Genomic DNA, 22518 nt, shown 5'->3' with positions numbered 1-22518 from the left:
CTCTCTCTCTCTCTCTCTCTCTCTCTCTCTTTCAGTGTGTGTGTGTGTGTGTGTGTGTGTGTGTGTGTGTTCCGGGACAGCGGTGAACTGAGTTTACCCGCAGGGCATTTATGTTTTCTAATCCCTCAAGACAGGACAGGAATGAGAGCGGATCTTCCATCAGCAAGCGAGGCAAGAGAGGCGTCCTTTGCCTCGCTCAAGTGGGATCTGCGGGGCTCACTGCATTGCCTGAGCCACGCTACCCAAGCTCTGCCCCTCCCTCGCCTTGCTTCCCCCACCACTCAATGGTAGACACTCAGCAGTTGGCAGTGCACAGTCAATAGGGAACTTTAGAGTATTGGGAATATTCATGAGTGGGGATAGGTGGAAATAATATTATGTAGGTTTAGTTTATACGTTTGTATATTGACTGCCACGTTAAGTCTTATAAATTTTTGTAGCTTCACTTGTTTTAAGTAAGCTCTTAAGAGCCTGTAAGGAATCTAGCACTATTTGTCATCTTCTTGGTTACCTACGTAATAACACACACACACACACACACACACACACACACACACACACACACCACAACACAAGAAAATAATGCAAACTCCAAGAAGCTATCTGATTAAAAACTTACGACCATTTGTCTATAAAAAAAAAAAATCATGACCAGTGGCTATTAGGACAAAAAAATTCAAACGACTAGTGATTAATAAAATAAACTTCATCTGAGTAAACCTTCAAGACTGTGGCTTCATAAACATCCGTAGCATCACTGAACTAACGATAATACCAGCATGGAAAACGCCACTTGCTAAGAAGTAACCTAAGATTGTGATGGGCAGGGAAAGAAAGGAAAAGATTATGGGTAATTTGAGACCTAGTAGTTCCTCTATGCGCAGATACAACAACAACAACAACAACAACAACAACAACTAAACACTTGCACCAAACAGTGACACTATTAAAATGAACAGGAACAAAGAGACCAACTGAAATGTTGAGGCCAAGAGAAGGTTGACAAGTGGTGATTGGAGACGCTGCATCCTGTTTCCTACTAGTTTCTCAATGCACAAATGATAAACGACGACTGAACAGATACGCAGAACACAGGATGATCAGAAACACTGCAGCTTATTACCTTCCTTACTTCTTCTATGCGCAAGTAACAAGCAAGTAATGACTGAACAAATACGTAAAATATGGGTTACCAAAAACACTGCAGGCTGTTAACCTTTCAGTTCCTCTATGCACAAATAAATAAACAAAACACATGCACACAAAATAGTGACTAGTACATTACCAACATCGACAGGAAGACACACCGATCAGAGCAGGGAGGATATATGACGCCTTTAAGGAGACTGGGAGGCGATTCCAACACCCCGCGACTCTCCACGGCACAGTCTACACCGCCGCCTCGCAGTTCTCACGACCACGGCACACAGTAATGTTACGGAGGCACAATTACCGGGGAAACTAACACACGGGCCGTCACCTTTACGTCACCACGAGATAATGGAGACGCAAGCAAAAACTGAATGAGTCTCTTCGTTCAGTTTACAGCACACGGTATTGACACGGACGCACAAGTACTGAGGAAACTAGTACGCGGCCGCCCGCTGTCTTGACGTAAACACGCGGCAGTGGCGAGGCGAGCAGGACTAAGGCGGCTGAGAGTTACAGATCCAGTGTCTCAGTTCGGAGGTTCATTGTTTCGAGTATTCTTCACGCAGCTGAGCCAAATGTCCACGGTCTCACAGTGCGGGAAATATTTATAGCATTCTTTAGTGTGTAGGAGAATAAGTGAATTAAGGATGAGATGTAATTATAAGATCTCCAGGGGACGTATTTATATTCAATGGGCTTTATTTTCACGTGTGATTAACCCGCGCTGACTCGAGTCTTATACTGAACCGTTACGTTGCCAGATTCGCCACGGAACATTAATCCAGGACGTGTGTGTGTGTGTGTGTGTGTGTGAAAGATAGAGAGAGAGAGAGAGAGAGAGAGAGAGAGAGAGAGAGACTACCTATTCTAGCAATCTCTCCTGGTGGCCAATAAAGATAACACATGGAAGCTACACCCCGCTATCCCTTTCCACCTCACCTCCCACCACCACTTTCTCTCTCCCTTCCTGTTCCATCCCCCCCACCCACCTCTGCCCACCTGCCCCTCATACTCCCTGCCAACTAACTACGCACCAAAAATTCACTGATACGCATATGTACTGTGTGTGTGTGTGTGTGTGTGTGTGTGTGTAGTCAGTCACTATTGGCAGGTTAGTAGTACTGATAGCGAAGTGTGGTATATCATTTATCGAGTACAAAAGCCATGAAAAGCGCTAATGAGAGAGAGAGAGAGAGAGAGAGAGAGAGAGAGAGAGAGAGAGAGAGAGAGAGAGAGAGTGCATGATTTCTATTCGTATGATTTTTCTTTATCTTTTATTTATTTATTTTTATTTATCTATTTGTTTATTCTTTGGCTAGGTATACACTAAGTGCCACCACCAACACTGCGATTTGAGGCGTTGTGTTTCATTGTCATCATAATCATCATCATAATTATCATCATTATCCTTAACTTTCTATTCCTCTTCCTCCTTGTTCTCCTTTTCCTCCTCTTCATCATCATTATCATCTTCTTCTCTTCCGCCTCATCATTAAAAATTTGTTCCTCTTTCTCCTCCTCCTCCTCCTCTCTCTCTCTCATCTCCTCCTCCTCACCATCATCATCACAATCATCATAATCTCCATCTTTCTCATCACAATCACCACAACCTCCTCCTCCTCTTCATCACCACCACCACTACCACCACCACCATCATAATCTTTTTCCGGTAATACTGCAGTACAAATGTCTTCCAAACATCCTATACGCATCATCATTTTTGTCTATTCCAGGTCACCCGAGCAACACTTCTCCCTTCTCTCCAACTCTAATGGTTCTGTGAGCACTGTCTTGTTTTACCATCCTTTCGTTGACATTCTGCTTTCCTAACTGTCTGTATCACTGGCTCCGCCCTTACTGTGCCCTGCGTATGTCAACTTACTTCTTCAGTGCACTATCACCATCAAGAAGCGGGGTCAGGATTTGCTTAAATGGACATGCCGTGACTCTCTCTATATATGACGAGGACAGACGAGACTACGAGTGAATATACCGGGTCAGTTTTAGTCTCTTCGTAAGCTATTCAAACCAAACACTCCTCCTATTTGTTCGGGAGCTTACCAACTTAGAAAGTGTTTTTGGTTGATAGTTTACGAAAAGACTGTGGAATTGACCCTTTTGCCTTACCAGTTCAGTTTTCGGTACTCCCCCAAGCGACAAGCAGTGTGCAAAGTTGATTGTGGAACCTGATGACGGCTAAAGCACTTTTGTTGGTTAGCTAGCAAGAGGAAAAAGGGTGACTCTGGAACTGGCCTGTCAGCAATAAGGCGGTAGTTTGAAGGGTTAGACTGGATGAGGACGATAGGTGGAAATAGGTAGGTGTGTTTCGTACAGGGACTGCCACGTGTAGACCTGATGGCTTCTTACAACTTTCATTATTTTCTTATGTTCTCATGTTCTTTTAAGGAGGAGGAGGAGTGGTCAGACTTTCTCGCCTTCCACCTTCCTGGACTGCGCCTTCTGAGTGTCTGTAACTCTTTCACTGTTATTTGACACATCTGTTAATCATTAACCGCTCCGAGACATATTTTCTATTAAATTGCAAAAAAATCTATTCTTTTTTATGCCTTCTCTTTCCTGCAGATGCTTATGAGGGGAGCGTACATTGTTTTCAATGTTGTGAATTGTTGCATACCGCAGTGGAAGGGCAGCAGGGTGTTGCGTCATGGCCTTCCCACTTCCCAGTCTTCTTATCTTGACTGGTGCGAGGTCGTCACGGTAGCCTGTGCTTTTACTGACGGCGTGGCGTATTTCTTCACTCATTACATGGTCTACCTAATAAATAGTCACGATTTATGTTTATTACACCGGTGCGAACAAGACAAAAATTTTACGTTACACAGTTTTGATAAAGAATAATTCGAGTAGGTGGGAAATATTAAGGAATTTTCTATTACACCAATGAAAATAAATAGAAAAATCGTTAAGTACGTCTTTTTTTCTTAAGAATAACATATTTTAGTCTATTTTTTTTTCAATATATTTTAATCTTCCTTTCTGACATTACCTATTTGTTTTTCTTTCCAGAAAATAATCCCTCATTTTTTTTTACTCCTTACGGCTTTAACTGAACGATTCCAAATAATTTACTTATAATTTTTTTTTTTTTTTTTTTTTTTTTGTGTGTGTGTGTGTGTGTGTAAGTAAGTAAGTAATGTTTATTGCTTTATAATATTAATACAAGAATTAATATAACATTTGCATTTTGTAGCAAAGTGTGTTGAGCCGCAGCTCGTGCAGACTTGCTTGAGTTGAGCCATTGTCACACAGAGAGCAATCACGCTTTGGTGTGAATGATCGTTTTCAAAGATATACATCATCACACAAAAAAAAAAAAAAAAATTAACATTAATTATATGCGTACACATACATACACACACACACACACACTCACACACACACACACACACACACACACACACACACACACACACACACACACACACACACAAGTATACATATACACACACGTGCTCACATACATATACTTACATATACACTTAAGCATACATACATACATATATACATACATATACATACATACATACATACATACATACATATACATGAGTAATATAACTGGAACATTTGTGGGAAACAATAATAAATTCAACAAAATAATAAGAGCATAATGACTTACAGAATTATACTTCTATTTAGATATAACACATTAGTAATAGTAATTAGTGACATTATCTACAGCAATAAATGAAGAAAAAGATTGAGTTACAATTGATATTATATATTTTATAGAGATAATAAATGTTTTTTTTTACTTCTTTTTAATATCTATATAGTTTTCCTTCTTTCATTTTTTTCTTTATCCAGAGATAAGATGTTAAATGTTCTTGGAACAAAGCTAATAATTTTTTTTCTAAATAATTCAGTTCTGAATGTTGGACAAACTAAATCTATATTACTACTTCCAGTATGCTGAGTAGTTTCAATGAACTTGAAAACAGTGTTTGGTCCTATAGTTTTGTAAATCAGTAGGAAGGTAAAAAAAAAAAAAGTATGAATAGAGTGAAAATTAAGAATATTTAATGAAAAATAAAAGTTAGCTGTCGTCATTTTTTTTTCTTCATGAAATAAATACACCGAAAAATTTTATTCTGAATTATAATTAGCTTTGAGAGAAATTAGTGCCATGTACTGGCCCAGATAGGCACACAATATGTTTCATCTTTTAAAGTTAATTTTTCATATTCATCTTTAAAGCTATGAATGCTCCGTGTGTGTGTGTGTGTGTGTGTGTGTGTGTGTGTGTGTGTTATGCTTATTACACATCTACATGACTTTATTTTTATTTATATTCGAGTTGGACAAAAAATGAGATTGTAACTTTTTGTATTACTTGTGTTTTTGTCAGTAAACAACAACGATGAAAACAGCAACAATAACAACAACAACAACAACAACTACAACAACTACTACTACTATTACTACTACTACTACTACTACTACTACTACTACTATTACTACTACTACTACTACTCACATATCTATAGGTGTTAGCGTTGAGCATACTGTTTGATGCGGTCTCCCTGAAGATTCTTGGCTCATTTCTCAACAACCTGAAGGCTTTCCTGGTGGCAGATTGTGCTGCATTACAATCAACACATCATTAACAATAGCATCATCAATATTTTCATTCATTTTCAACTTTTTATATCACCAGATCTGTCACGTCACTAATTATTATTATTATTTTTTTTTTTTTTGTAATGTCATTATTCTATCAAGTACTTTCCAGCTCTTCTACATTTCCTCAAGAGTTTCATATTTTCCAAGCCTCCTTTACTTTCCCTATTTATTTATCCATCTGTTTATTCCTGTCCTTGTATTTCCTCCATCCATGCTCCAACCCTCTGATTCTTCCCTTGTCCTCTTCCTCTTCCTCACACACTCCATCACTCCATCCTCTATCTGTTTCCACCTTGAATGTTCTAATTTTCTTTCTCTCATCTTGTCTCCTTCACATACTCTATCCTTCATTTATTTCCATTCTTGCATGTTTAAGTCTTCTTATTCCCTTCCTATCCTCTCCCTCACACACTCCATCACTCCATCCTTCATTTGTTTCCATCCTTACATGTTCAAATTCTCTCATTCACCTCTTATCCCTTCCGTCACAGACTCCATCACTCCATCCTTGCCTGCTCTTATTCTCTTATTCTCTTCTCATCCTTTCCCTAACAAGTTCCAACACACTTACACTTCAGTGGAGGTCAAACTCTCTAACCCATAGCTTTCAACACCCAGCCTGCACATTCTAAATGCTGTCACACATCCCTCCTGGCTCCCAAACACTGTCACACATCCCTCCTGCCTCCCAAACACTGTCACACATCCCTCCTACCTCCCACAGAAGGGTTCCACATCCCCTACTACAGTTTCCAGCATTCCTAGAAGTCCTATCTTGTCTTGGAATGTTTTGTAGTGCATGGTCTGGATCCCACCGAGGTACACGTGGGATTTCTGCTCCGTCATGTCCAGCAGCTGCTTTCGAACCTGTGTAGGGAGAGGTGGTGGTGGTGTACTTTTCCCTGTGATGGACGTGGAGCTGGTGTTTCCAAGAGTGGTTTTCTTTGCAGTGTTGTCAGTGAAAGGGAATAAAGTTGAAGGTTAGGTTTACTTGAGTGTCTGATATCCTAAGACTTTTAGTAATAGCAGGTGGTGATGGTAGGAGTAATGCTGTAATAATAATCCGTCTATCTATATGCCAGGCTGCCAGTCCCACAGGAGGTGGTCCAGGCAAAGCACCACTCACTTATATACATATCATTAAGAAGAAGAAGAAGAAGAAGAAGAAGAAGAAGAAGAAGTCCCACAGGAGGTGGTCCAGGCAAAGCACCACTCACTTATATACATATCATTAAGAAGAAGAAGAAATACATATCATTAAGAAGAAGAAGAAGAAGAAGAAGAAGAAGAAGAAGAAGAAGAAGAAGAAGAAGAAGAAGAAGAAGAAGAAGAAGAAGAAGAAGAAGAAGAAGAAGAAGAAGAAGAAGAAGAAGAAGAAGAAGAAGAAGAAGAAGAAGAAGAAGAAGAAGAAGAAGAAGAAGAAGAAGAAGAAGAAGAAGAAGAAGAAGAAGAAGAAGAAGAAGAAGAAGAAGAAGAAGAAGAAGAAGAAGAAGAAGAAGAAGAAGAAGAAGAAGAAGAAGAAGAAGAAGAAGAAGAAGAAGAAGAAGAAGAAGAAGAAGAAGAAGAAGAAGAAGAAGAAGAAGAAGAAGAAGAAGAAGAAGAAGAAGAAGAAGAAGAAGAAGAAGAAGAAGAAGAAGAAGAAGAAGAAGAAGAAGAAGAAGAAGAAGAAGAAGAAGAAGAAGAAGAAGAAGAAGAAGAAGAAGAAGAAGAAGAAGAAGAAGAAGAAGAAGAAGAAGAAGAAGAAGAAGAAGAAGAAGAAGAAGAAGAAGAAGAAGAAGAAGAAGAAGAAGAAGAAGAAGAAGAAGAAGAAGAAGAAGAAGAAGAAGAAGAAGAAGAAGAAGAAGAAGAAGAAGAAGAAGAAGAAGAAGAAGAAGAAGAAGAAGAAGAAGAAGAAGAAGAAGAAGAAGAAGAAGAAGAAGAAGAAGAAGAAGAAGAAGAAGAAGAAGAAGAAGAAGAAGAAGAAGAAGAAGAAGAAGAAGAAGAAGAAGAAGAAGAAGAAGAAGAAGAAGAAGAAGAAGAAGAAGAAGAAGAAGAAGAAGAAGAAGAAGAAGAAGAAGAAGAAGAAGAAGAAGAAGAAGAAGAAGAAGAAGAAGAAGAAGAAGAAGAAGAAGAAGAAGAAGAAGAAGAAGAAGAAGAAGAAGAAGAAGAAGAAGAAGAAGTTCCTGCAACAAGCAAGAAAAGTAAGATCGCGGTGTGCCAGTGTCAAGCGACCTAACGCCTGGCAAACAATCGCCACAGATATCTAAAGTTGCTAGTAAACTCATTGACTTTATGGGATGAACTTTACAAAGTAACTCAGGAGAGGTAATACTAATACTACAGTTCTGTAACCAGACCCCATCTCGAATAATGCGTGCGTGGAAAAGTTGGAGGGAACACAGCGGAGAATAAGAGAGATGGTTACAATACTATTCATCAATCAAACTAAAACAATAATCGCAGCATTCTTAAAACAACTGCTAAAAGCAAAACATTCCTCCTTAATCGGATCGTTAACCCTTTGACTTCCACTAGGTACGCCTTTCGCTAATCACCAGTCTATCTGAGACACCTTTACTCGATCGACAGCCATTTTGAACTGGAAAGAAATTGCAAAATGTATTCTTTTCATCGCTAACTTTTTCATAGATGCTTATAAAGACTTCACGCATTGCCTCTAGTGCTGCTAATTGTTTGGTGACTCAGTGAAAGGTTAACGTAACTCACTAACATCCAAGTGTCGATGACCTTCACCTGTTACGCGTCACTCACTTTATATCCGACAGTGTAGTAGGCCACAAATATCCTCGTTGTGGCCAGCAGGTCTGTTGCTGTTTGTTCATCCTTTGTGTTCCTCTCTCTTAGTGTGTGTTAGATATTTGTGGTCTGCTGTCGTTAGTTCTTCTTTGTGTTCCTTTGTCTTTCTCTTCCTCCTCCTCTCCCTAAAAGACATCTGGAGCGTGTTGACACAAGCAAGAGTAGAAAGAAGATGAAGATGAGGAGGAGGAGGAGGAGGAGGAGGAGGAGGAGGAGGAGGAGGAGGAGGAGAAGGAGGAGGAAATGAGATGCCTTTTTTTTTCCCATATCTCTAATTTCCCCCCTTCTCTCTCTCTCTCTCTCTCTCTCTCTCTCTCTCTCTCTCTCTCTCTCTCTCTCTCTCCCACACACACACAGGTAACCCAACCCTTGCCTTCCCTTCCCTTCCTCTATACTTTCTATCCCGGTGACTCAGTGTAGTGTACATACATATTTCCTATTTGTTCATTGGTCGGCTCAATAAACGGCAATGAAGCGTCAAAGTTTGTGTTAACGCGTCCATTGGTGGGTCGTTTGATGTGCGGGGGAATGGGACAATTCATACAGGCCTGGTAATTACAGGAGTTGTAATGATGATAGTAATAATAATAGTAATAGCAATAATGATAATGGTTGTTGTTTTTGTTGGTGGGAGTGGTGATGTGGTGGTGGGGGTGATGATACATCATTGGAAAAATACTATACACGTATGTACGACCTTGTTGCTACACACACACACACACACACACACACACAATAGGAAGAAAATGTTCAGTTGAATGATATAACTTTTTTCCTAATCTTTTCTTCTCAGCCTCATTAATTTGTACGCACGCACGGCTCTCTATTCAATAAAGCAGTTTTCCTACCTATATTTCTAACAAGAGGGACATCTGTCGTCTTTTTCTCGTGGTAGATGTCACTGGCTATGGCTGCCCTCTGACGTGACTCTTGGGACTGCCTTCTTCCTCTCCCCTTCCACATTCCCCACTCCTGTCTCTCTCCCACACCCTCTGCTTCTCATATCTCCTACACCTCCATCGCCCCCCCCCCGTCGTCTCTCTCTCTCTCTCTCTCTCTCTCTCTCTCTCTCTCTCTCTCTCTCTCTCTCTCTCTCTCATTCTCACGGTCTTGTAGCTTTTATTCCTCCGCCCCCCTCTCTCTCCAGAAGCTAATCCGTAGATCAAGGAAATGATGAGCTCTCACCACCCTCGTCCTGCTCTGCGGATGATGTGTGTGTGTGTGTGTGTGTGTGTGTGTGTGGGACGTTGGAAGAGAAGAAAAAAAAAAAAAAGAAGTAACATACAAATAAAGACAAACACTTGAGGCAGTAGAGCCACAGCAAGCCAGCGTGAGTGTACGGCATCGTGGCATTAAACAACGGAGTGAAGGACACTCGTACTTGACCAAAACACATTTCTCTATAACTGCTCTTCTTATATACATTGTAAGCAGATTACCAAGAACATTTTATCCTTCCACATAAATAAAAAAAATAAAAAAAGTGAACAGACACTACCACCACCACCACCACCACCACACGGGATGGGACTCACAAAGGGGATGGAAAGTCACTACCTCACCAAACCTTCCTTTTATGAAGAAAACAGTAATAATCATAATTGGTTTCATTATTGAAAAGAATCATCAAAGTATATATCGCGGCATCAAGCACCGGACAGGCGGGATACCCCAGGTTCCCCACGCCTTTCAGAGCGTTGCAGCCGGTACCCTCTTCCCCTTCCGGCCCTCCCCTATGAATAACTAGATAAACTGGTAACATACCGAGAAAACAGAATGATAGTGACTGCTTGAGCGAGCCCCAGCGTGCGGCGGAGGGCCAACCACATCGACACTCTTGGCGTCTCTCGATGGACTCAGTGCTGTGTGAGTGAGTGCACGAAACTCAAAACAAACTCTAAAAACTAAGTGCTGTGGTGTCGCTGTTTTATTGCTTAAAAAGACACAGCAACATTCGTGACGTGCCTCCAGTAACCAGAGACGCAGAGTGCCTCACTCAGAAACACTCACAAACATCACGTTACTTTATTTCCCGCAACGGGTGAATTCTCCTGTAAATAGTGCTTTAATTGAACTCTCCCTCAAGCCTATTAATATAAAGCAAACTTAAATACAGTGTTCCTGCCGCTGGTACAACACAGCAACACAGCAGCGGAACATGCAGCGTTGTTCATCAGTTTTCTGTCCTTGACGTCTGCTATTACTTTCCGTGAACGTTTTTGTGTTTTGTGGTCTGATTCCATCAAATTATTGGACGGACTGACAGATCTGCCCTCAGCGCTCCACTGCAGTAGTAAAGAAAAGAAAAAAAGTGATATACGTACACAACATAAAGAAACAAAGGCACCGCAAGACTTCATACCATATATTTCCGGTCACCAGTAATTGCATCACTGGCGTATAAATGTAAACTGGAAAATGTGGTAGAAGTTATTCTTACACTTACATAATAATACAGAAGAAATAAATAAAATATTTTAATCAGAATCTTACACACACACACACACACACACACACACACACACACACACACACACACACACACACAGGTGTAATGGTGTGTTGTGTCGGTGATGGTGCAGCACGTGTGCCAGTCACTACACAACACAGGGGCGGGTTCCCACAGGCGGCTCCAGATCCGAGGACTGCCGACCGTTCTAAAGTTCTTGAATTTCCCCTACCACCATTTTCACTCCATGACTGATACTCCCATAACAGTCCACAGTACTTAACTTTATCTTATTATCGTTGTTAATATGAATATTCACATTAAAACAATAGCAGTAATTCTTATTGAACTTTTGGTGCGGCACGAACACAGTTAGGGAAATACTGTGTTCAAATATATCTTCCTTACTCTCTATAGCTATGGGGTTCCCATGGTTCAGTGGATAGAGTGACAGTCTTTGGAACTTTAGATGTAGGGCGCCAGCGTTCGAATCCCTATAAATCATACAAAAAATAAAAGAACATAAAAGATGGCTTGATAAAAATGATTAGCATCATAATAAACAGTATTTTTCTTTAATTAACGCGAACATAAGATGAGGAAATAGACAAACTTTACAGTTAATTTGTTGGGTCCTCGTGGCTTAGTGGGTAGAGTGATGCATTACAAGTTTGGCGGGAGGGAAGCATGGGTTCGAACCCCCACTCGGAACTTGGTAAAAATTTCACAGAGCATCCACTCCAAAACCATGTAATGGGGCTGCCCAGGGGAGCAAGGAAGGTGTTCTGACCTCTCATGCTTCCACCACTTGGACCCCCCTGGCAACTACAAAGACCACCAAACTGACACACTCAGTCAGTTAAGGTCAGATTAGGAGAGCTTAGGATAGCTTAGGATAGGGTCAGTTCAGTGATCTATGTAACTGCCAGGGTCAGGAGCAAAGATCAGCAGAAACACTACCATCAGCAGATGGAAGAGGATGAAGCGGCAGCACTAACACCACCGAGGGAGAGATTAAAATTAAAAATATGTAATTAGAATGAGAAAAATGAATTACAAGTAGAAAAATTGCAATTAAGAAAATAAGCGGCAACACTAACACCACCAGGGGAAGCATTAGAATTAGAACAAGTAGACTTAGGAAAATGTATTACAATAAAAAAAAAAAAAGAATCACAATTAAAAATATATTACAATTAAAAGAAAAGAATAAAACTGAAGAAAATTAGAATTAGAATAATTAGAATTAGAATAATTAGAATTAGAATAATTAGAATTTTCTAGAATAATTAGAATTAGAAACAGAAGAATTATAATTTTAATTAGAAGGATGAGAAAAATTTGATTTAAAGAATTATAATTACAATTAGAAGAATTAAAATAAGAATTAGAATTAGAATAATTAGAACTGGAATCAAAAGAATTAAAGAATTAGAAACAGCATCAGAGCGGAAGCAGTATTTAATGTATTTCTGGTGATCTGGCACTCAAAAATTATAGGATAAGTGTTTTGAAACCTTCCTCTTGAAAGAGTTCAAGTCATAGGAAGGTGGAAATACAGACACAGGCAGGGAGTTCCAGGGTTTACCAGAGAACGAAATGAATGATTGAGAATACTGGATAACTATTGCATTAGAGAGGTGGACAGAATAAGGGTGTGAGAAAGCAAAAAGCCTTGTGCAGCGAGGCTGCGGGAAGAGGGAAGGCATGCAGTTAGCAAGATCAGAAGAGCAGTTGGCGTGAAAATAGCGGTAGAAGATAGCAAGAGATGTAACAATGCGGCGATGAGAAAGAGACTAAAGACAGTCAGTTAGAAGAGAGGAGTTGATAAGACGAACAGCTTTTGATACCACCCTGTCTAAAAAGAGCGGTATGAGTGGAACTCCTCCTCCTCCCAGTACATGTAAAGCGTACTCCATATATGGGCGAATAAGGACGGATTCAGAGTTAGCAGCTGGGGGTCGTGACAAAAACTGGCGGAGACGTCTCAGAACACCTAACTTCATAGAAGCTGTTTTAGCTAGAGAGGAGACGTGAAGTTTCCAGTTTAGATTATAAGTAAAGGACAGACCGAGGATGTTCAGCGTAGAAGAAGGGGACAGTTGAGCATCAATGAAGAAGAGGGGATAATTGTCTGGTAGGTTGTGTCGAGTAGATAGATGGAGGAATTGAGTTTTTGAGACATTGAATAATACTTAATTTGCTCTGACCCAATCAGAAATATTAGAGAGATCAGAAGTCAGGCGTTCTGTGACTTTCCTACGCGAACTGTTTACTTCCTGAAGGGTTGGACGTCTATGAAAAGATGTGGAAAAGTGCATTGTGGTATCATCAGCGTAGGAGTGGATAGGACAAGAAGCTTGGTTCATACCATTGATGAATAATAAGAAGAGAATGAGTGACAGGACAGAATCCTGAGGAACACCACTGTTAAGAGATTTAGGAGAAGAACAGTGACCGTTTACCACAGCAGTAATAGAACTTTCAGAAAGGAAACCTGAGATGAAGTTACAGAGAGAAGGATAGAAGCCGTAGGAGGGTAGTTTGGAAATCAAAGCTTTGTGCCATACTCTATCAAAAGCTTTTGATATGTCCAAGGCAACAGCAAAAGTTTCACCAAGATCTCCAAAAAGGATGACCAAGACTCAGTAAGGAAAGCCAGAAGATCATCAGAGCTGCCTTGACGGAACACATACTGGCGATAATATAGAAGGTTGTGAAGTGATAGATGTTTAAGAATCTTCCTGTTGAGAACAGATTAAAAATCTAGATAATCAGGGAATTAAAGCAATAAGACGTTAGTTTGAGGGATTACAACGGTCACCCTTTTTAAGAACAGGCTGAATGTAGGTAAGCTTCCAGCAAGAAGGAAAGGAAGATGTTGACAGAGAGAGTTGAAAGAATTTGACTAGGCGAGGTACAAGGACGGATGCACAGTTTCAGAGAACAATAGGAGGGACCCCATCAGGTCCATAAGCCTTCCGAGGGTTTAGGCCAGCAAGGGCATGGAAAACATCATTGCAAAGGATTTTAATAGGTAGCATAAAGTAGTCAGAGGGTGGAGGAGAGGGAGGAACAAGCCCAGAATCGTCCAAGGTAGAGTTTTTAGCAAAGGTTTGAGCGAAGAGTTCAGCTTTAGAAATAGATGAGATGGCAGTGGGAAAAATGAAAAAGCAAAGTTATTGGAGATGTTTTTGGCTAGGTGGCAGAAGTCATGAGGGGAGTTAGATCTTGAAAGATTTTGAAACTTTCTATTGATGGAGGAGTTTTTTGGTTAATTGGAGAAGAGAGTTAGCATGGTTCCAGGGAGAAATATAAAGTGCATGAGATTCAGGTGATGGAAGTCTCAAGTACCTTTGAGTATTGTTTAATTTCATTTGAACATGTTTTTTTTTTTTTTTCTATCACAAAACTATGAGTGAGCCAGTGAGCCAGATATTTCTGGCAATTCACAATTTCAACACAATTTCAATTCACAATTACAACTAACGACTGCTGTCGTTAGTTGTAATTTTAGCCTTACTGTGAAAAACAATGCACTTCGATTTAGAGGCATCATGGCCACTCCATCCTTAAGTTTCTTAATATACACTTTTAATGATTGAAGCGAGGTTTTCATATCAAACTTCTCTTTTTCATTGCATGTAACTTTCAGTTTATTTAAAAGCCATTCCTCATCTTTATCTGTTGTACAATCACTGTTACCACCATTCATTAATCTCTTACTAAACACTTGAATAACATTATTAATATAATTTTCACCGTCAATAACACCAGACCACTTTGTTTTATCAGACTGTTGCTTAACCTCCTTCAAAAATTCTTTCATATTCTTGTTTCCAATTTTTTTCTTGAATTGCGACAGATCTTTCTTCCGTTTCATTTTTCTCACACAAAGACCAAGCTTCTTTGAACACTTTCCCACTCATATTAATTTTCCGACATTCATCAGAGTTTCTATTTCTTCCAGTAATTAGCCATTATTGATAATCGTCCCGTGATTTAGCATACAAATGTTTGACTCGTCTATTCCATCCTGGTATTACACTGAACTTGTTCCTGTCAATAACCTGCTGTGCATAATGACTAGAAGAGTACAAAACATTACCACCAATTATCATATCAATTTCCTCAATTTGTGCAAGGTGGTCAGCTTTCTGGCAACCAACACTACACCATCTAGGTGCCTCGCAGGGCATAATGCCTTGTGTATTACCAATAATATTTTAAAATGCATCTGGAAAATCACTTTTTTTTCCCCCATTGGATAAAACACTTATTTCCATGTTCAGTTATAATAGTGCTACAAACATTGTTAGACACCCAAGTGAACGTTTGCCGCCATTGGTAAATGATCGGATCCGACAAGTTGATACAGAGCCTTAACATGGTTGACACAGACATCCTTTGAGCTTCCTCCTACAATATGGTCTAACCACTTACAGCAGCAGTTACTGTAAGGTATAAAAATCAAAGTGTTACCGTCCATCACGTTAAAATCCAGACAACACAAACAGTTTCTCTCACAAAAGGTCACCAAGTTGTTCCAGGCTCTGCTTATAAAAGGATCTGCATCAAAACCACCTAAAATAAAAATTAAATTAAAATCATGATTGATTAAAACACTTGAAATGTTCCAAGGCAAACCACCTGTGAAGATATTCTTCAAGTGTCTTCCTTTCCCATGTTACACTCCTCATATATACATTTATTATAACAATGTTCAAATAACCCACTAGTAATTGCAAAGCAATATAATTTTTCTCATACAGAAACACCTTTACCTTAAAGGTCAAATCTTTCTTCCATATACAGGCCAGTCCACCTTCACACCTCCCTACATTGGATACAAGAGCCTTTCCAGAGTAGGCAGCTTGCACACTTACACCCTCATATTTCTCACTGACAAAATCTGTCACCAAGTCTGTCCTCTAAAACAAAAGTCTCTTGTAGAAAAATAAATTCATACTGAAAACCAGTTAAAGTGCGAATGACATCAATATTCTTCTTTAAAGAAAAACAATTATATGTGCAAACTTTAACATCCATATCGAAAAACAAACAACGATATATATATATATATATATATATATATATATATATATATATATATATATATATATATATATATATATATATATATATATATATATATATATATTTTCATGTATTGACTTCAGCTAAAGAACAACAATTATATAATCAAACTTTAACATCCATATCGAAAAACGAAAAACGATATATATATATATATATATATATATATATATATATATATATATATATATATATATATATATATATATATATATATATATATATATATATATATATATATATATATATATATATATATATATATATATATATATATATATATATATATATATCGTTTTTCGATATGATAATGATATGATATTATATATATATATATATATATATATATATATATATATATATATATATATATATATATATATATATATATATATATATATATATATATATATATATATATATATATATATATACTCGTATATATATATATATATATATATATATATATATATATATATATATATATATAGATATATAGATAGATAGATAGATAGATAGATAGATAGATAGATAGATAGATAGATAGATAGATAGATAGATAGATAGATAGATAGATAGATAGATAGATAGATATATATATATATATATATATATATATATATATATATATATATATATATATATATATATATATATATATATATATATATATATATATATATATATATATATATATATATATATATATATATATATATATTTATATATTTATATATTATCATATCATTATCATATCGAAAAACGATATATATATATATATATATATATATATATATATATATATATATATATATATATATATATATATATATATATATATATATATATATATATATATATATATATATATATATATATATATATATATATTTTTTTTTTTTTTTTTTTTTTTCTTCTTTTTTATGTAAGAAGGACACTGGCCAAGGGCAACAAAAATCAATAAAAAAAATGCCCACTGAAATGCCAGTCCCGTATATATATATATATATATATATATATATATATATATATATATATATATATATATATATATATATATATATATATATATATCGTTTTTCGTTTTTCGATATGGATGTTAAAGTTTGCTCATAAAATTGTTGTTTTTTAGCTGAAGTCAATACATGAAAATAGCTGGACGAAAATAGTCAAACTCACATCGTCTTTCGACACAAGACCCGAATAACATGAATCAATCAGCACAGGTCCCACAGTGACAAACACATGGAGACAGGACACCAGCCACTTCACCAAACTACATACACCTAATAACTACATACAAATGATGCACCGTCTCACCACAGGTATGGAACTGACGCAAAATTCTCCACCGGGACCCCCGCCATGTTTCATTTATCTCACCCTCTCATCGCTGGAATAATCACTAATACCTATACAAATTAACCCTGCTATTGACCCAAACCTGAATACCGTTGCATAAAAGAGTCAAAAGAGATATTTAACACAAAATACAGATCCTGGACACACCTCTGACACGTCTGCACGCTGCCTAAGCTGGGCTCCTCTGAGACCCGGAAACAACAACGATACGTTGTCAGTCACTGCCTGTGTCCGGCTAAAGTAACACAACCCTACAATCCTATTAAACATTAAACATAAACATGTACGAACATTTATGCACTTAATTCCCAAATTTCCCTGCCTAATGCATTTCAAGTAATTCAATAGTCCAACATAATTACCAACATAGACGAAGTTATAACTAAAACACCACAGTACAACCCATAAATAAACCACGCCAAGGTGGTTCACTTATTCAGTGATACTTACATATTACATATCACATATTGCATACAACACAGACCTTACATAGAAATAAATTTCTAATATATTGTGATTTTTACTATAATCACAATACATATATGCACTACATTTTTTTCATACTTGGAGGAGACCAGCCGAGGCCACAAAAACCGGAAAATGTCCGTTTATGTTCTGCTGTCATAGAAATAACGCTAACACTGAAACTCAAGTTTAATAACGATTTCTCAATGTAAAGTCATAGGTGAAAATAAAAAAAAAGAAACAGGTTCCATAGTTACCTATTAAAAGATATGAATAAGTGAGGGTACTGGTTAACTCCTGCATTCGCTGCATTTGCATTAAGTTTAGGGTATAACTTTCAAAGTAACCACTCTGACTTTAAAACGCGCAATTGAATACTTCAGGGATTTAAGTGCCAATAGCTACAATTTAGCTTACAAGTCTTACTCAAATTACCATATTACCATTACCTATTATCCGATGGTTAATATCATGACGTCAGTAATCTTCATTATTATCGCTATTCTCGTTGTAATCATTCTCATATGCACTTGATCTGCATCCTGTGCAAAACAAGTCACGTCACCAATTGTGAAGGGATGTCACCACCAAGTAAACAAATCTATCAGAATGGTTGCTGTTCTCGTTACCATCGCTGCCGTCACATGACATCCGTACAGAGGCGGTGTTCACTTCCTTCCTAATGAAACAAATCTATCAGAATGGTTGCTGTTCTCGTTACCATCGCTGCCGTCACATGACATCCGTACAGAGGCGGTGTTCACTTCCTTCCTAATGAAACACGAGGCCAAATAGCAGAGGTCACTGGCTGATCTGTCATCCCTGTCAGCCCACCCGGTCACCTGCGCTGACCTTTCTCAATCCATGGTAGATCCCCACGCTAAATGTAGTTGTTATAGTTCAAGTAATGTGGGCGTATGCACACACACACACACACACGGATGTGAAAAAAAATGTGCATAAAATTTTCTGAACTCATTTCAAACTTTCATTTTCTGGCAAAACCAAGCAAGTCAGGGACAAAACTTTTCTAATAAACTTAGTCTTCCGGGGCAGGTTGGGCTGGGACCTCACCAGACTCCTGAAGCAGTACTTCGCTGCCAATTTAAAAAAGGCGGAGTGGGAACAATAGCAGAAATATATGTTCTTTGAATTACGCAACAACGATTATTCAGAGGTGAGTGACCGAACGCTTCCATAACATAGCAAGTCATCACAAGGCAGGCGGGTATGTGAGACTGTCTCGTGGATTATTCAGAGGTGAGTGACCGAACGCTTCCATAACATAGCAAGTCATCACAAGGCAGGCGGGTATGTGAGACTGTCTCGTGGATTATTCAGAGGTGAGTGACCGAACGCTTCCATAACATAGCAAGTCATCACAAGACAGGCGGGTATGTGAGACTGTCTCGTGGATTATTCAGAGGTGAGTGACCGAACGCTTCCATAACATAGCAAGTCATCACAAGACAGGCGGGTATGTGAGACTGTCTCGTGGATTATTCAGAGGTGAGTGACCGAACGCTTCCATAACATAGCAAGTCATCACAAGACAGGCGGGTATGTGAGACTGTCTCGTGGATTTTTTTGATAGCATCAGAAAACGTCGTGTAATATTAAGGTGTAACTTCAGGAGTACATTTGCACACTAAACTAGCTTACATTTAGGGAATGTGCTACATTCAAGTCAGACTACACACACACACACACACACACACACACACACACACAGTTGGTAGCGCAGTGATTCACGCCTGATTCATACTCGGGAGGACTCAGGTTCGAATTCCGGGTAAGGTCAGAAGTCTTTGGGTGGACTTCTTTGCAGTGTAGCCACTGCTCACCTGGCAGTGATTAGGTACCTGGTGTAAATCGGAATTAGTGACCCGCAGCTAGGTAGGATAAACAAACTCTGAATAGAAAAATACACAGGGGTGACCTGACTATCCTGTGCCTAGTCTACCAGGCTGACCGGCGCCATCTGGCACCCAAAGTATCAACTTGTAACATACTTCCTTAAGGTTAAATGTGTATGTATATTACTGTATAAGTACGCAATATGTGGACTTTCAGCTATAAGGCTGCAAGATTAATAAACCGGATATTATTATCATCGATTATAATTATCATTATTATTTATAATTATTACTATTATTACACACACACACTTCCGAACTCATGCCATGTTTCTCCTTATTTAAAGACCATAAGAACATAAGGAAAGCTGCAAGAAGCTAGTAGACCTATACGTGACACCCTCTGCAAGACAACAAGAAAAAAAAAAAAACATACCATCTACAGCCAGTTTGTAGCCACTTATTCTTATCAACTATACAATGGATTTCAAATACTTACTCTCAATGCTGACGATACGAAATTTCTGTGCCAAAAGTCCTTCACAGGCACCAGCGCGCCCTGCATCACTCCGCCTCACGCACCACCCCAGCAAAGACTGGCCAGGGTCACCACTCACCACTGCCACGCACCATTTCTCATCCTCGCTGGTCTGTTGCTGGTACATGCCACCAATATATTATTTTCTTCGATCAACAACTTAAATTTCTATGATTTAGGAGCATCTTCTTGTAGCTATCTCATCATATGATTACTTAGTGCAGCGCAAGGTGGCTTTAGTACCAGGTGGATATCACATAAACTATCTTTATCTAGTTGGTGAAACTTATCGTGATGGCAAACCTTACTGAATGCGCACATGCCTCGTCAGACTTAGTAATCGAGTTTAGTCACTGCTATCCGTTTTCAACATAAACACATCCAGGCTTATAAACAACTGGTGCCCATAGTCTACTGTTGCAGAACAGAGAATATCATAGTCAGGTCCTAATTTCTAGTCCATCTTGATCAACCAGGAGAGAAGGGAGGAAGGGATGAGGGTGGGTGGTCATTTCAGGGTTAACAAAGCGTCAGTAGCTCCAACTAGCTCGTTGTGCGGTCTCCAATCCTCAAAAATATTCGCTTCACATCTTGTTTCCTTCGCACAACTTTTCATTATTTTAAGGCAAGAATTCAAATATGTTAAAACTAGTGGTGTATCTGCAAATTATACACAGGCATCTGTAAAACAAGGGTGAAATTATCATTATCGTACGTTACTGTAACGAGACAGATATGAAGCACTTAACATAAAAGAAAACGATTCTTGTGTGTGTGTGTGTGTGTGTGTGTGTGAGAGAGAGAGAGAGAGGATTATCCACCCTCGTTGCATGTTAGCAATGAAATACTCATTTGTAACATGTCATATATACTTCATATTTGTCAAGATATTGTAACATTGTAAACAGTAAAGGTTTAGCAGAAAATGAATTGATCCGATATTAAAATTGTGGCATGAATTTAACTGACTCTTACAATATTCCCTCCACTCTCCACAGTGTCCACACACACACACACACACACACACACACAAAGTTGAGGATTACAGACTTAATTTACTTCAAAACAGCATACTGACCAATACTGATCTAAAATCCAAGCAAAGTAAAATATCCCGGACAGAGCCTCTTCACAAGGGAATGTAAAAAAAAAAAAAAAAAAAAATCTGAAGAGAGAGGCTGCCGAAGGTTTAGTGAGGCGGTACAAAAGATCTGAGACGCTCTCCAAACACTCCAATTAGAGGCGATGGAAGGGCGATCAGTGTTGGTGGCAAGTGTGATGCCGGGGAGCAAGTATATCCTTAATTAACACGGTCGGAATATCACACGCACGAAAGAAGATTTTTATCAAAAGTTTTAATTTGTTCTGTTATTTCCAAAAGATCTCCAGTTTCAGTTTTCTCTTTTATTTCGGAAATCAATCTGCACATTATAAGTTTCAAATGTGAGCCACAAAATTAATTTACCCGTCGTGCACTGAATAAGATGGAGGCAAATATTGCGATGCCGCGACACACAACCCTTTCAATTTTACCTTTTTGACAGCCGAATGTGTCGCTTTTTTTTTTCTTTGCATTTGCTGGTCTTCTTCAAACACACATATAAAATAGTAACAACAACAACAACAACAACAATAACACTGTTACTGTTACTGCACACTTTTCTATCCACAATATAATGAAAAAAAAAAAAAAAACATTGGAAGGGCAGCATTTCGATTACAACGTCAAGGAAACTCCATCAGCCGCCACAGCACCTCACGCATAAGTAACCCTTGCCGTGAAGACCAGCGGGCCATAACACAATTAGCTCACTAATGACTCTCACTAGACAATGACAAATGATCTGAGAGTATTAACAGTTCTCTTCATTTAATTAATTGATGAGAATGATCCAGACAGCTGCCTAGATCTTCGACCAAGTGCACACTGCCCTAACGTTATTCTTTACTCGCCTAAGAATCAGCGTCTCATTTTTTACTTATACTCGTGTATTCCTTATTATTATATTCTGGCTAGGAAAAATGTACAATGTAGGAAATAAAGCAGAGAGTTATCTTTTTGGGTCTTTTTTTTTTTTTTTATGTAGGAGGGGCACCGGCCAAGGGTAACACATCTGCAATAAATATAAAAGGCCCACCAAGGTGCCGGTCCCCGAACA

The 22518-nt window shown here is 38.4% G+C and overlaps 1 long non-coding RNA gene across 1 annotated transcript; it reads right to left on the bottom strand.

Annotated features, from left to right (window-relative positions):
* Positions 1–5603: 5603 nt before the first annotated feature.
* On the bottom strand, positions 5604–20597 carry LOC135097601 (uncharacterized). The gene is made up of 3 exons (XR_010265876.1): positions 20321–20597; positions 6512–6663; positions 5604–5738 (listed from the first exon to the last, which is right to left on the bottom strand). It is a non-coding gene; the product is annotated as an uncharacterized LOC135097601 (long non-coding RNA).
* Between the last annotated feature and the right edge of the window lie 1921 nt (positions 20598–22518).

This window comes from Scylla paramamosain, unplaced genomic scaffold (genome assembly GCF_035594125.1).
Source record: "Scylla paramamosain isolate STU-SP2022 unplaced genomic scaffold, ASM3559412v1 Contig26, whole genome shotgun sequence".
In the NCBI taxonomy this organism is placed as follows: domain Eukaryota; kingdom Metazoa; phylum Arthropoda; class Malacostraca; order Decapoda; family Portunidae; genus Scylla; species Scylla paramamosain.
Note: the sequence above shows the minus strand (reverse complement) of the source record. Positions and strands in the feature narration are given on the sequence as shown.